At 39.7% G+C, this 16,542-nt stretch overlaps 1 protein-coding gene across 1 annotated transcript in view; it reads right to left on the bottom strand.

Annotated features, from left to right (window-relative positions):
* Positions 1–16,542, bottom strand: part of LOC127570634 (plexin domain-containing protein 2-like) — a 348,836-nt gene that overhangs the window by 285,655 nt on the left and 46,639 nt on the right.

Raw genomic sequence — 16,542 nt, forward strand, 5'->3', positions numbered from 1 at the left:
CCCCTCAAATCCCTTTTAAAACTCCTTCCTTTCACTTTGAACCTATTCCCTCTTGCTTCTGATATGCTTACCATGGGAAAAATATTCTGATGATCTACCCTATCTATGCCTCCTATAATTTTATATAACTTTATCATCCTCAGCTTCCTTTGCACTAGGGAAAACAAACCCAGCCTATCCAATCTCTCCCCATAACTAAAATTTTCCAATCCAGGCAACACCCATCTGCACTTTCTCCAGAGCAACTGCATCCTTCCTATAGTGTGGCAACCAGAACTGCGCACAATATTCCAAGTGCAGTCTAACATTTTTTGGTAAAATTGCAACATAACGTCCCAATGTTTATATTCGATCCCCTGACTGATGAAGACTAGCATCACATGTGCCTTCTTCACCACTGCTTTCACAGAACTATGTACTTGAACCCCAAGGTCCCTCTGTTCATCAACATTCCTTAGCACACTACTGGACATGACCTGTACCTATTTGACTTCCCAAAATGCATCACCTTGTCAAGATTAAATGCTATCAAAATGCAACTTTATACAATGAAAGTGAGAACTCATTAACCTGATCATTCCAATGTTTGCTCTTTACACAATCATAAATTTCTAATCTCATTGACTCACCTCAAACACACAGCTGATCAATTAACTATTTAATCAAATCTTGAATTTCATAAGTTTGAATTCCTATTTAACTTACATTGCCTATTAATGAGAATATGCCTATTAATTCAAATCAACAGCCTATAAATTGCTTTAATCTATTTTAATAGCATTATAAAGTATGTGGGTCACCCTAATGCTATTTGCAAAAGGCCCATAAAGATCGAGATCTTCAATTATGAGGTTCAGAGAGCAGTATTGTCAGGTTTCCTCGTGTAATGGCATGCTGTGTCAGTTTCAGCACAGTGTAATCTGTTGATCCATTGCAGGTTCTCACAGCTGCCAGCATTTGGCCTCAACGGCATGATCCCTGCAGCCAGTTCTTAAAGGAGCACACCACAATACAAGCAACACACTTCCAGCTGTGGGAGAATGTTGCTACTTAACGATTGGACGCTGCAGTGATCAGAGGGGAAGGGTAGATGGAGACAAAAGGTGAACGGAGAGTGCTCCCAAGGATCATAAGTGAAGAACAGTGTCCACAAGAGACATGTAATTTGTGCAAGGAGCTCACATGAACCCTCTAGGGCTACAGTCAAGTTCTCCTGATTACAGACATCTCAGGCAATTTCTTATAAGTTGTACTACATGGGAACAGCCTATGGCAGCAACACAGACAATTCTCAGGCTGCTCTATCTGCCCCAGTGAGCTGAAGGAAAAGGACCTAAGTACTTTTCACTGTACCTTGGTACATGTGACAATAATGAACCAATTACAAGTAAATGAAGCCCTCTCTAATGGAATTTGGGAGACATCCAATGCAGCAAACTGTGATATGTGGTAGCGATCGGCCACAGCAGCCAAACCCAAGGATAGGAAGCTGAGAGTGACCATGACTTTGATCTCAATAAACAAAGCATATGTTTATGGAGATGAAATACACGTGAGATTGTGTTTGAGGTTGCAGAAAGAAAGTCACAGATCTTAGTGCACAGAGAATTTTGTTGGTGAGTGCTAGCCTACTAAATCACACAGTTTCATGGTTGGTAAAGACAGGTTGTTCCATAAATAACGAGGGAATATCATTTTTCAGAACAATGAACTCAAGTATCTCAAGGCTGATGAATTTGCGTTTTGCCCTACTGTTGATATCATTTGAGAGAGTTCTACCCTGAAAAGTGAGGGCAGACGAAAATAATGCCAACAAGTCAGGCACTGAATTTCCTGAGCTGTATGGATGTCAGGAATGGGCATGATATTGCTCTACTGTGGGGGAAACCAATCATCAACTGCACTGCACCATTCGTTTTGTTGGAGTTATGCAGAGGAGTTTCCAGATGACCCTTAATATCCCTACTATAGTATAGAACCTAAAAATACAGTACTTTAACTGAGGCCATGTTAAAGTTTTCTACAGAGAAGCAAGAGACTGCAAATACTGCTGGAGGAACTCAGTGTGTCTCTCAGCATCTGTGGAGGCAAAGGAATAGGCAATGTTTCATGGCGAGACCCTGCATCAGGACCTCCATAAAGTTTTCTTCAAGCTGAATTTTAAAAACTTAGCATTTACATTCCATACATCTCATGCCTACATCTAGAATTCCATTAGCTCTTCTATATAAGTAGCCTTATTAGACTGATGTTTTATAAATGTAACCTGAAAGCCCTCTGCTCTTCTCTTTGTTAGCAGGTTGAGGGACAAGTGATTATAACTGGAAGGTGGAAAAGGCAAGCATCAGGAAAAAAATCCTGACTGACAAGTCCTCGATCCTTCACAATCACATGCTAAACAATTTGAAGAAACTGCAGCTGAGCAATACATTTCAGTGGGCCCCTTGTGTGCAAAAGGATTCCTTTTGGTTTTCTTTCTGAAATTACTGGGTAAAGTTGGATAGCAATATTCAAATTCTGTAAATCCAAATGATCAGATGCTTTATGGAATCTCCTTGGACTTTGCATTAAACCATGATTCAGAAAATAACAACAAATTAAACCTCCTCTTCCATGGTAACCAATGTAAATACTTGCTTTATATTTGTTGTGATTTATTCGCCTTCCACGGTCCTTTACAGTAAAATGTTTAAGTTAGCATCCTAATACTTTAAATTCAACAAAAATCCCATTGTTAACAGAATATTAAGAACCATTTTAAAAAATATACCCTATCTGGTGCTCCATATCCTGTTTTTTTTATTTTTGCATCTAACGTCAGAAAATATTCATTATTTTTAGTTTATTTTAATAAGCATGTTAAATTCTTCCCCTTTCCTACCACATAGCCATTTTGGAGACTGTCAATTCAGAGGTCAGGGGCCCAATTTACAATAATATTGCACGTCCCTTAATCTTCCCTTTCACGTAGAAATAATCTTTATCATACACAAAAAACCTGTGTGACTACCATTGCACCAAATTGTGGATTTATGTAAACACTAAGTTTGTTTCTAGAAACTGAATTACAATAGGGGAAAAGGTTTAGAGATTTGAAATCCAAAGTACTTTAATGTTATGTTGATTAGTTAATTAAAAAAATACTATACCTCTCTACATCTCCAAAAATTTGGTACAATAAAAACAGCAGCAAAAGCACACAAAGGATGAGCGAGCTGTTGAAAGAACATTGTTGTATTGGTAATAATGACACTAAATAAAACAGGCAAACACATCTGGATTGTATGTATTTCTGATTTGTTAAATTGCATTACTGTTCAAATAAGAAATGAGTCAACTATTATTCTGTACTTCTAGTGTACTGTTATCACATTAGATACAGAAAACAATTACCATGTGTTTGTGTGCTAAGTTTGATATGAGAAAAGAATTGGTTTAATAAAGTACAGCCAATATATCATTATATGTTATTATGCCATTGTCTTTGTCAACTAGGTTTGACAAAACAAAAACAGAATAATGCTGAAAATACTCAGCAGGTCCGACCACATCTGTGGGAAAAGAAATAGAATACCAACACCAATACCAAAAGAATGTAGGAGTTGCCAAATGCAGAGCAGGAGGACATGCCCAACAGGTCAGGTCAGACATGTCCTCCATTTCCAGAAAAAAAAGGAAAAAAAAACAAACAAGCTTGAGGAACGTCATCTTTCTAGGCATTCCTGGAACTTTTTTGAATTTTCTAACAACTTTAGATCACTTGATTTCTCTGTATCAGACATCCATCTGTGATACTGGCTCTACTTGTTCATTTTAATTTGTCCTTTTTTTTCTCACTGGGAGTGGAGGACATGCCCAGGTTGACCTGCCAAGCATATCCTCCTGCTCTGCATTTTGCCACTCCTACATTCTTTGTCTATGTTCTCACTGCTCCCATTTGTTCATTCACCTTGTTTCCAACTGATCCCCATTGTCACCCAGTTTCACCCTATCAGAGACATCCCCAGTCCCACTACACCCCTCCCTGCTTTCAATACCACCCCCCACACACACAAAATACAGCGTGGATTATATGCATAATCCCAGAATTGATTTTAAACCCTTGTCATTGTGTATAAAAATGACAGAAGTACAATATATGGAGAAAAAACTGGCAACATAGGGAATATACCAAGTGTTTTGTCACTGGATTACATCCACACCATTCATAGCAACTTTTGAAATCTCCACTCTATATCCTGTTTGCTTTGAGGAAAAGTTATTGACCTCAACAATTATTCACCTGACCTGTGTAGCATTTCAAGTATTTTCTCTTTCTAAATTTAGATTTCAACTTTGTTTAGATATTACTTTTTGATATTCTGTACTGTTCATTTTGCATTTTCCTTTGCAAGGAAAAATAATTTGTTAGAAAGAGAAATTAGCAAGAAAATAGCCCAGGCTGTCCGTCACTTTATATGAATCAGGGATTAGGCTTGATGTATACTCCATTTAAAGAGCTACTGGGTAAACACACTAAAGGGACAACATTACATTTTGATCTGTTACAGCATGGACATCTGAGTGCATTCAGAAAGGATGTATAAGCAATTAGTTGTGCATTCCTCCTCAGTGACAAGTTTAGAGTGGACAGCAGTTATGATGCCTTGTAATTCACCATTGTAAATTAAAGCCATAAACTAATGTGTATTTAGACATTTCACTTCTTTCACTTCCCTTTCAGAAAGTTCAAAAGCATTTTTGAATTTGTTGTAATGTAAGAAATACAACATCAATGTGTTCACAAGAAACTTCTACACTCCTGCAAACAGTGGTGTGATAATGACCAAGTAGTTCTTTCTTAATGTTCAGTGAGACGATCATTGGCCAGGACATGGAGATAACTGGCCAGCTCTTTTTCTGAAGAGTGTCATGGGATCTTTTACATCCACCTCACACATCAGGCTTAGTTTAATATCACATCTGAAGTATGGTGCTTCCAACAGTGCAGCTGTCTAGATTTCATGCTAAGATCCCTGGAACCTTCCACTACATGTTCACACATCAAGGCTTTTGTTTTATTGACTACTGACATCTTCCTTACTATTGTCCATGTTCTGGCAACAGGTGAGGTAGTCAACACTTACCACAGCTTCCCTGAAAAACAATGAAAGTGAACTGAACAGCAAGAAGAGACGTAACATATCCAGGGATTATGCAAAGTAATAAAGATGTGACAAGGCTGTTTTTGTAGACATAAAATCAATTAACATGCCAAATAGGTGCATAAATTATCAACTTAATTTCAATATATTGGAAACTGTCAGGTGATATGTTTTGGGAGAAGAAAAAAGGGGACCATTCAGTCCTTAGAACATAGAACAGTACAGCACAGCAACTGGCCCTTTGGCCCACGATGTTTATGCCCATCATGATGCCAATTTAAATCTGCCTGCACATGGTCTATATCGCTATTCATGTGCTTGTCTAATGCCTCTTAAATGTTGCTGTCTTATCTGCTTCCGCCACTTTTCCTGGCAGCGCGTTCCAGGCACCTACCACTCTCTGCGTGAAAGACTTGCCTTTAAATTGTCACCCTATCCCCTTAAAACTATGCTCTTTAGTATTTGACACTTCTACCCTGGGAAAAAGACTCTGACCATCTGCCCTTTCTACGCCTCTCATCATTTTATATACTTTTATCAGGTCGCTCCTCAGCCTCCAAAGTTCCAGCAAAAGTAATCCAAGTTTGTCTGACATCTCCTTATATGTAATACCCTCTAATCCAGGCAGCATCCTGGTGAACCTCTTCTGCACCCTCACCAAAGTGCCCGTATCCTTCCTGTAATGCAGCAGCAACCAGAACTACAGACATGGCCTAACCAAAGTTTTATACAGTAGCAACATGACTTCCTGACATTTATACTTAACACTCCATCCGATGAAGTATGCCATAAGCCTTCTTTACCATCCAATCTACTTCTGTTGCCGCTTTCACTAAGATATGAATTGCACCTCAAGATTCCTCTGTACATCAGTGCTCCCAAGGGTCCTGCCATTTGCTGTTTATTTTCCTCTTACATTTGACCTCTCAAGTGCAATACATCACACTTGTCTGGATTAAACTCCATTGGCCATTTCTCTGTCCATATTTCCAACTAGTCTATATCCTGTTGATTCCTTTGACAACCTTCCTCACTGTCCACAACTCTGCTAATTGTCTGAAAACTTACTAATCTGCTTACCTACATTTTCATCCAGATCGCTTACATATATTACAAAAAAGAGGTCCCAGCACTGATTCTTGCAGAACACCACTGGTCACAGACCTCCAGGGAGAAATAACAGCCCTCCGCCTCTAACCTATGTCTTCTATGACCAAACCAATTTTAAATCCATTCTACCATGTCTCCATGGATCCCATGTGCCTTAATCTGGATCAGTTTACCATGAGGGCCATTATTGAAAGCTTCACTGAAGTCCATGTTTATAACATCCACTGCCCTACCCTCATCAATCATCTTCCACAACCTCCTCAAAAAATCTTCCACAACCTCCTCAAAAAATCTCAATTGTTTGTAAGACATGACCTCTCCAGCATAAAGCTATGCTGACTATCCCTAATGATTTTCACAATACAAGTAGATTCTATGCATAAGAATATTCTCCAGTAATTTCCCGACCACTAATGTCAGGCTCACCTTTCCTCGTTTGTCTCTATTGCCCTTCTTAAACAGAGGAATACCATTGGCCATTCTCCAGTACTCTGATCTAGACAAATTGTATTTGTTAGACAGTTGTTCAAAAGATGAAAAACAGTTATCGATGAATAAATCACAAAAACATACTATTCCCTTCCTTTTCCATATGGAAAAAGCTGAGTCAACTCTGGATGGATGAAAGAAAAAATTAGATTGAATGGGACTTGACAAGTTACATTTATTCAATCTAAAAAATTTACAAAATTGAAGCCATATTCGTATTGTATGTTTAACAATTGGGTTAATCCTATGTTTACTTAATTTGGTAAGTGCAAAAGGGAGTGAAGCTTCTAAAATAGAAACTAATGAAAATCCAAGTACTGATTGGTGCTCAAGGTGTACCCATTTGGGGCATTGAATTACATCTGAATCTTGTATCCAAAAAATTAAATATCTGATATTAATTGCCCAATAGTATAATCTAAAGTTAGGCAGGGCCATACCACCATCCTTTTTTAGTTTTTGTAAATACTTCTTACTTAACCTTGGGTCTTTATTCTGCCAAATACATGAAAGAATTTTAGAATCAATAGTGTCAAAAAAAGATTTCAGGATAGCACTGCAAATTCATTCCAACAAGAAACTGGGATCCAGCATAACAGAATCAATCTAAGAGCAATCACCAAATACCACACAAGTGCAAGATCTGTACACTGAAAACTCTTCAGGGTCATGCAGGCAGCCCATGCCATATCTACAGGATTGGACAAGCCAAAATGCTTGTACTTTGAAAGGGTTTTCTCATCATGATACAGTGTGTCAATGACACTTTATCATGTTCTTAAGCAGTGGAATGCGTAATGTAGGGGGAAGGGTTGGAAGGGGCTGCATGCAGAATCTCCATTGCCATATCATTCCAAGCATATCCACCAATGTCATTATGCTCTTTTCAATCAGAATTGTATATAAAAAAAAACAATGGGTACAAAGCAAACCCCAACCCACAAAACAAATATCTACATCACGGTGTCAACTTTTTGAGCAGCAAACAAATAACACAGAGTGAATTTCTGCAGATTGCTCCTGTTTCTTTATGTGGACCAAAATCCTGTCAAAAGATTCTTTTAGTTCCAGATTTTAATCCTTAGAGCACCATCAGTTTGGCAAAAATCAGACTGGTGAAGCTCCTGATTAAAGTTCCTCACTAAGAATAACTGCCTTGCACCTTTGATCCGAAACAATCCCCAAAATATTGATCTGGCTGAATCACCAATAAAGTACAGTCACTGAAAAAAAAAGTCAGAGTTTATTGTCATATGCACAAGTACATGTATGCACAGGTGCAATGAAATACTTGTAGCAGCTTCTCAGGCACAGAGCATCAGATAAGCAGTATTCACAAGAATAACATAAATGAAACATAAATTATACATGACTTTTTTACAAGCACACAATTAGGACAAAAAAAACTAAATAAAAATAATAAAAACAACCTGTTTCTGCAGGTTCTACAGTTCAAAATGTATTGTAGAAAATATAAGTACAAAAGACACATTTCCCTTAAAATCAAAAAACTGCAGATGCTGGAAACCTGACAACAGAAAATACTGGAAATATTCAGCAGGTCAGGCAGCAGCAATGGAAAGAGAAACTGAAGGATGAAGACCCTTCATTAGAAGGTCGTGCTGGGAGCAGCACCGGACTTAATCAAAATTGAAGTGCTAGGTTGACCAGAGGGCTACTTGCATGCTGCTGCTGCTGTTTAGCATGTAATAGTCAAAGCTGAGCAATCTATCAATGGATCAGATGATCCACGTCCACTTCCCCCCTAGATCCCCGCCATCACAGACGCCAGTCTCTAGCTAATTTGATTCACTCATGTGATATCGAGGAACACCTGAGAGCACTGGATACACCAAAGGCTATGGGAACAGAAAACATCCTGGTTGTCGAAGACCTGCCATCTGGAGCTAACCACAGCTCAAGCCATGATGTCTCAATGCAATTACAACACTAGCTTCTAACAGACAATGTGGAACATTGACCCTGGTTTTTGTGAACAGAACAGGATGAATCCATTCCAGCTAATTACCACCCAATCAGTCTCCTCCCTCATCAGCAAGGTGGCAGCAGTCCTCAACAGTGCTATCAAAGGGCATTTACTCACCAATAATCTGCTCACCAGTGCTGAGTTTGAGTTTTGCTAGGACCAGCTCAGCTCCAAGCATCATCAGAGTCTTGGTTAAAACATGGACCAAAGAGCTGAATTCCAAAGACAAGGTGAGAGTGACATCAAGACAGCATTGACTAAGTGTGGCATCAAAGCAGCCTAGTGAAACTGAAATTAGTAGGCTATAAGAGGAGAACATTGCAGTGATCCAAGTCACACCTTACTATGGGTGTTGTAGGTCAATCATCCCAGCCCTACCACATAATTGCAGGAGTTCCTCACGACAATGAACCAAGCCCAACCACCTTCAGCTGCTTCATTAAGACTTCCTTTCTATAATAGATGCTCACTGTTGTTTTCACAATATTGAATTCCATTTGCAAATCCTCAGCAAGTGCAGCAATCCATGTCTGCACATAATGGGACATTTACAGCAACACACACAAAATGTGGGACCTTTACAGTATTCAGGTATGGGTTGATAGCAAGTAACAGTCATGCCACAAAAGTTCTGGGCAATCATCAGCTCTCACTAGGGAGAGTCTAACCACTTATCCTTGGCAAACAATGGTATTATCATCACCAAGTCTCCCATTGTCAACATCTTGAGGGCCACCATTGCCCAGAAGCTCAACAGGACTGTCCACAGAAATACTGCTGTTATGTTACCAGGTCAGAAATGGGGTATCCTATCATGAGTAACTCACCTCATGACTCTCTAAAACCTTTTCACCATCTACAAGGCACATCAGAATGGGATGGAATATTTACCACTTGCCTCGATGAGTTCAGCTTTAACACTCCAGATGTTTGACAGCATCCAAAATAAAGCAACGGCTTGATTGCACTCCATTCCTTCCATTACTGGTGCACAGTTGGTTGCAATGTGTGCTGTCTACAAAATGCACCGCATTTACTCAACAATGATACTCCAAAAGCAACTCCTAAACGCATAACCTGTCAATGAGGAGGACAAGGGCTTTGGATATTTTTGCCTCCAACTCACACACAATTCTAACTTTAAATCTGTCACCATTCCTTCATCGTTCCTAGGTCTAGATCTTGGAACTCCATCTCCAAGAGCATTCTAGGAGTACCCTCATCAGAAGGACTACAGTCATTGAAGAATGCAGCTCATTACCATCTTCTTGAGGGTAATTAGGGATGGGGAATAAATGCTGGCCTTGTCAATAATGTCCAGATCCCAAAATAATTAATAAACTAAAATAAAGTTGAAATCTCAATTACTAAGCATAGATTTATAGTAATTGATAGGAGGATTGCTCATATTACCTTATGACATCGGAGGGTGTGCGGCCCATCGAGTCTATCATGGCTCTCAGAGCAACCCCATCAATCCCACTTAATTCCCTGTAATCCACTCTCTCTCACATGCCCACCAATTCTTCCCCTCTCCCCTCCCCACTTTTCTGCTACCCAAGTTACCATGAGCCAATTAACCATCTAATTTGGGATATGGAAAGAAACCAGTGTACATGAGGGAAACCTATTCTATCACAGGAAGACCATGCAAACTCTGCACAGACACCATTGTAAGTCAGGATTGAACCCAGAACACTGGAGTTGTGCAACTGCAGCTCTGACTGCTGAACTACTGTGCAACCCATTAGTGGATGCTACAGAAGAATTTATTTCACCTCATTTGGTGGTGGTCTGGAATGTACTGCCTGAAGAGATGACAGAAACCCTCATCACAATTAGTAAGTATTTAGTTGTGTACTTTTGTGCTATAATCTATAGCATTGCAGACCAAGAGCTGAAAAGGAGAATTAGGCTGGAAACCTTTCTTTGGCTACCATGAATTAGATGCTCCTTATGTCCTCCAATAGATTCCTATAACTATATGGAAGACAAAGGACAAAGGGATGCAAAGCAATAAAAGTGTACTTAAGAAAAAATGTAAAATATAATAAACCTGTAAGACATGGAGAGAGGCTAAAAAATGTGTAAAGTAATGTAAACTTGTATTTTATTTAAGTTTTTTTCCCATAGAGTAACATTGCTATTATTATAGTGTGATAACATATAAGTATTATATGTAAGTATATACATATAAGTATTTATTTTAGCGTCAGAATGTGCAGTCTTCAAACCAAAATTATGACCTGGTCAGTGATACAAGAATTCAAACCACATTGTAAGATGGTGTGGAAAAAAATCCCCAATAAAAGTCCATCTGGTGCATTTACACTGTTGGTAACTCACCAAGGTTGCAAAGCAGTACGTATGTACTGCACAGAACTGCTACAGTGAAAAATCCAAATGGAGTCATGGGTGCAATGGAAACTAAACAATATACATACTTCATAGAAAATTACTCCCAATCTGCATGTAAACATTAATGGTTCATTTTTCTCTCTGACAAAAAATACAAAAGAATGTAAGAAAAAGAAACAGGAGTAGACTATTCAACTTCTTGTGTCTGCTCTGCTATACAATAAGATCTCTTACCTAAGTCCTGCTTTTCTGCACTTTATCTATATGCCTTGTACCCTTAATTTCTAAGATCAATTGATCTCTGTTTTGAATGAACTCAATGACTCAGCCACTATAGCCCTTTTGGGTAGAAAATTCCAAAGCTTCATCACCTCCTGGGTAAAGAAATTTCTTATCTTCCCACTCCTGAATACCTAACTCCTTATTTTGAGACTGTTTCTCACCGTATCCTTTCAAAAGGAGTTTTTAGAGAGAAAGCTAGGATTTCCCACTTAAAAATAAACTTCACCCATTTTTCTTTGACCACTGATGGATGGATTACAAGCAAATGAAACGATACAGCTAATCACAACTATGCAGCTCTATAGTTGTTGGGTTTTTAAAATTTGGCTTTTTCCAGCCTGGTTCTGGGGCATCTTCTAAGTCAAGTCAGTTTGTTGCTCACAGATGTATCAATGAAGTTGAGATGCATTATTTTACAGGATAAATGATGTTGTATGGCAGGAGACTTCCTGGTTTTCTTAGAGACATGCCCCTTGTGACTGGACAGGATTTAAAGCATGTGATGGCGCAAACTCAAGTTAACACTTACTTCCCTGGAAGTTCTCATTAAGACAATCTTCTGTGCCTGGCACATTTGAAGAAAGTGAATATAGGACATAGAACAGCACAGCACAGGAAAAGGCCCTTCAGTCCGTGAAGTCTGTGCCAAACATGATGCCAAATTAAATTAATCCCTTCTGCCTGCACATAATCCATATCCCTCCATTCCTTGCATATTCACGTGCCTCTCTAAAAGCCTCTTGAATGCCCCTATCATTTGTTTCCACTACCACCTTTGGCAGCGTGTTCCAGTCACCTAAGTAAAAAAATTGCCCCGCACGTCCCCTTTATATGTTCTCCCTCTCACCTTAAGGCTATGTCTTCTAGTATTGGACATTACTATCCTGGAAAAAAGACCCTATCTATGCCTCTCATAATTTTATAGACTTCTATCAGGTCATTCCTCAGCCTCCGACACACTAGAGAAAACAATCCAAGTTTGTCCAACCTCTCCTTATAGCTAATATCCTCTAATCCAGGCAGCATCCTGATAAACCTCTCTGCACCCTCTCCTAAGCCTCTACATCTGTCCTGTAATGGGGTGACCAGAACTGCATGCAATACTCCAAGTGTGGCCTAACCAAAGTTTTATACAGCTGCATCTTGACTTCCTGACTCTTATATTTTATGCCCCTAGCGGTCAAGGCAAGGATGCCATATGCCTTCTTTACCAATCTATCTACTTGTGTTGCCACTTTCAAAGAGATAGGGACTTGGACCCCAAGATCCCTCTGTACATCAATGCTGTTAAGGGTCCTGCCATTAACTATATGTTACCCCTTACATTTGACGTCCCAAAGTGCAACACCTCTTACTTTCGGGATTAAACTCCATCTGCCATTTCTCCACCCATAACTGTAACTGATATATATCCTGCTGTATCCTTTGACAACCTTCTTCACTATCTGCAACTCCACCAATTTTAGTCTGCAAACTTACTAACCAATCCATCTACATTTTTGTCCAAGTCATTTACATATATCAAAAACAACTGAGGTTCTAACACTGACCCCTGCAGAACACCACTGATCACAGACCACCCAGAATACCACCCTTCCACCTCTGCCCTCTGTCTTCTATGGCCAAGCCAATTCTGAATCCAAACTACCAATTCACTGTGGTTCCCATGCACCTTAATCTTCCTGATCGATCTACCATGACTGACCTAGCCAAACGCCTTACTAATTAGGGACCTTTTCAAATGCCTTATGTGAAGAATAGGGAAAATGGAAACTAGGAGATCAATGCCATCAACAACCGTGCACCAACCACCAACAGGATTAGAATTCTGTTGGAATAAAATTTGCTACTAATTGAAAGAACACATCACACCATTGTTGTGTCAAGGTACTTGATTAGAAATGCCTTACTCAGTACTTCCTGCAAACAAAAAAATTGGCATATGCCATATACATCATATATTTGCCCAGCAAGAGGCTCTGTATTAAACTTAGTGACCAAGGGACCAAATACCAAACATATCAAATTGCTCTCAAAAAGCATCTTCTAGGTCAACAATAATTAGCAACGAATTTTGCTTTTGCAATTTTATTCCTGGTGCTGAGTGAGCATCCATGATAGATTTAGTGCTGCTTTTTAACTAGCCGGCTCAATGTGGGAGAGAATGAACACAGTTCAGCCTACAGACTGAAAGTAGTACACAAAAATAGAAATCAACAGTAGAATGACTGCAAAACATCTTTCATACTCTCATCTTACCAATGAATAAAGCATCAATAGTTATATCTAGGCTAGGGACTTTACAGTTATCAAAACTGTGGCTACTTTCACCTAGCCTTTATAACGTTATGGTAGCATTCTAGTATGATGCAATTATGCCATCACAATTAATGTCACCTTTAACAGACTGTCCAGATTGCTCAAAGATGCAAGTGGCAAGTTTCGGAGCTTGGTCTGAAATATTTAACATGATTGAATGATTATTAATATTCTGAAAGAGTTCTGGGTATTTCTTCTGGCTTCTGAACTTAAAATCTTCAATCAAATGTCCAAGAGACAAATAGACTAGCTGATCTGCTCTGTTACCCTGTACAAACAGAAGGCTCTGCTTGCAACATTGCAAGCTGGCACCAGTCACTGGTTAGAAGGCGACATTCATTGCCGTGTTATACTACTGGAATGATTATGCTTTTAGAAGACAAAGGAAAAGTGAGTACCATCCTTTGAATCTGTCATAAAATAATCAGTAGGTTGCTGACTCCACGAAAAGCCTAAAAACTATTTCTCATTTTGCCCTTTGGTGTAACAAGTAGAAACAAGGATTGAAGATTGCATGCTGCTGCCAGCAATTGGATACTTCTTTGATTGCTGAAATGACCAAGAGTGTGTAATAAAGCTTTCTGGCATTGCCTTCAGACATCGCACTCCCAGGCAGTTCCCTGCGCCTGAAGTCAATCGTTTGCTCTTGCAGCAGTCAACAATTGACTCCCATTACAAGTAAATTGAATTTGTGCTGGAAATGATGTGCTTAGTCCTGAATTGTGCATAGGATCAGGAATCCTTTAAAATGCAGGTCAAATGCAGTCGGTTTGCAAATTGTTACACCACAGCCATTTAATCTGCATGGAAACAATAGAAAACACTTAACAAAAATGATGTGTACGGACATTATTCAATAAAATTTGGCAATAGATGGACAATGTTTATTAAATTATGAACAACACTGACTTTTATTTAGCATGACCACTTAAACTTCCTGCTTGGGTCAGTAGTTTCATGGAATGGCAGGAAAGGAAAAATGACTTCATTATTTATTTTACAAGATTTGGGCTCCACAGTACATCCTCATATGTCCTAGAGAAGGATCTTTTTGAGCCACTGTGGTTAGTGTGGTGAAGATACTCCCACAGTGCTATTGGGTAAGAAGTTCCAGGATTTAGGTCCAATGACGATAAGGGAATAGCAACATATTTCAAAGTCAGAAAGGTGTGTCACTTGGAAAGAAATTTATAGGTGATCATGTTCCCATGTACCCATTGTCTTTACCCATGATGGTAGAGGTTACAAGTTTGGAAACCACTATTGAGAAACATGTGGCAAGATGCTACCGTGCATTTTGTGCAGAATCCAGGCATTGGTCAGCTCATGGTGGAGGGAGTGCATGTTTTAGGGACATGATTGTGTACAACTTAAGTGTGCTACCTTCTGTTGGAGGATGCATTTGTGTGTGTTATTGGAGCTGCATTCATCCAAGTAAGTGGAAAGTATTCCACTGAATGACAAAACGCTTTGGGTGTCATAAGGCGAGTTACTGGCTTCATGATACCCAGCTTCCAGCCTGGTCTTGTAGCCACAGGATATGTGTAGCAGGTTCATTTATGTTCCTGGAATAGTGAGCCCCTGGGATTTCAATGGTGGAAGAGTCAGCAGTGGCAATGCCATTGAATATCATGTGCTGATGTAGGACCTGCATGTTGGAAATGGTCATTTTCTGGCACTCATGCCCTGGACGTTACTTGCCATTTATCAAACCAAGCCTGAAGGTTGTGCAACTCTGGCCACATGCTGACCTGGGCTGCTTCACTTCCTGAGGAACTGTAAATGGAATTGAACTCTATTTAGCAAACATCTCAAATTCTGACCTTATCATGGTCATTGATGCAGATGAAGATGATTTGGTCTACTTCACAGCCATGAGCAACAGCTTCAACTCCTGCAGTTCCTGACCTCGACCATCCCCCTTTGTTTTAGGACTTCAGATGGTGGAGAGATTTCCTTTTCATTGACTTTACACATGTATCTCACATCAGGAAGGTCTGGGCACTCTTTTTCTTCCTTAAACAGAGTCACAACCAGATCCCCTCTGCCAAAACACTCATTCAATTGTCAGAACTTTCATCACTTAACATCTTCCACTCACTTTCTCCAGATCAAAGTATAGCTATGGGAACTCGCATGGGCCCCAGCTGACCTGCCTTTTTGTTGGATATGTGGAATAGTCTTTGTTCCAGGCTTATTTGGGATCACTCCCGCAACTCTTTGTCCGATACAATGGTGATTGTATTGGTACCACAGCCTGCACCCATAGAGAACTTGGAAATTTTCATCACTTTTCCTGCCAATTTCCAATCTGCCCTCACATTTACTTGGTCCATTTCAGACACTTCCCTTTCTAGACTTCTACGTCCCCATGTTAGGGGATAAACAAGCCACTAACGTCTTTTACAAGCCCACAGACTCGAATCTATGCCAACTCTCAGAGCAATCCCATTTCCCCACTTATTTCCCTATAAGTTATGCTCCTTTCTCGTGTGCTCATCAACACCCCTATTCCTCCACCACCCACCTACACTCAGGATAATTTACAGTAGCCAAGGGACCTACCAACCACAATAACTTTGGGATGTAGAAGGAAACTGGAGCACCCAGAGAAACCCACAAAGTCACAGAAAGATGGTGCAAACTCCACACAGACAGCACCCGAGGTCAGAATCGAACCCAGGTAACTGGAGCTGTGGCATGATCTACCTTTCTTCAAAAGAACTCAATGGACATCAAAGGCAGACAAGGTGATTTCTTTTATTCCAGGTTTGTTAATTCCAATCCACTAATATTCAGTTTCTTTCAAGTTACATTTTAGGATCAGCCTGCCCAATGCACAGTCTCAGAGTT

Source organism: Pristis pectinata, chromosome 5, assembly GCF_009764475.1.
Source record: "Pristis pectinata isolate sPriPec2 chromosome 5, sPriPec2.1.pri, whole genome shotgun sequence".
In the NCBI taxonomy this organism is placed as follows: domain Eukaryota; kingdom Metazoa; phylum Chordata; class Chondrichthyes; order Rhinopristiformes; family Pristidae; genus Pristis; species Pristis pectinata.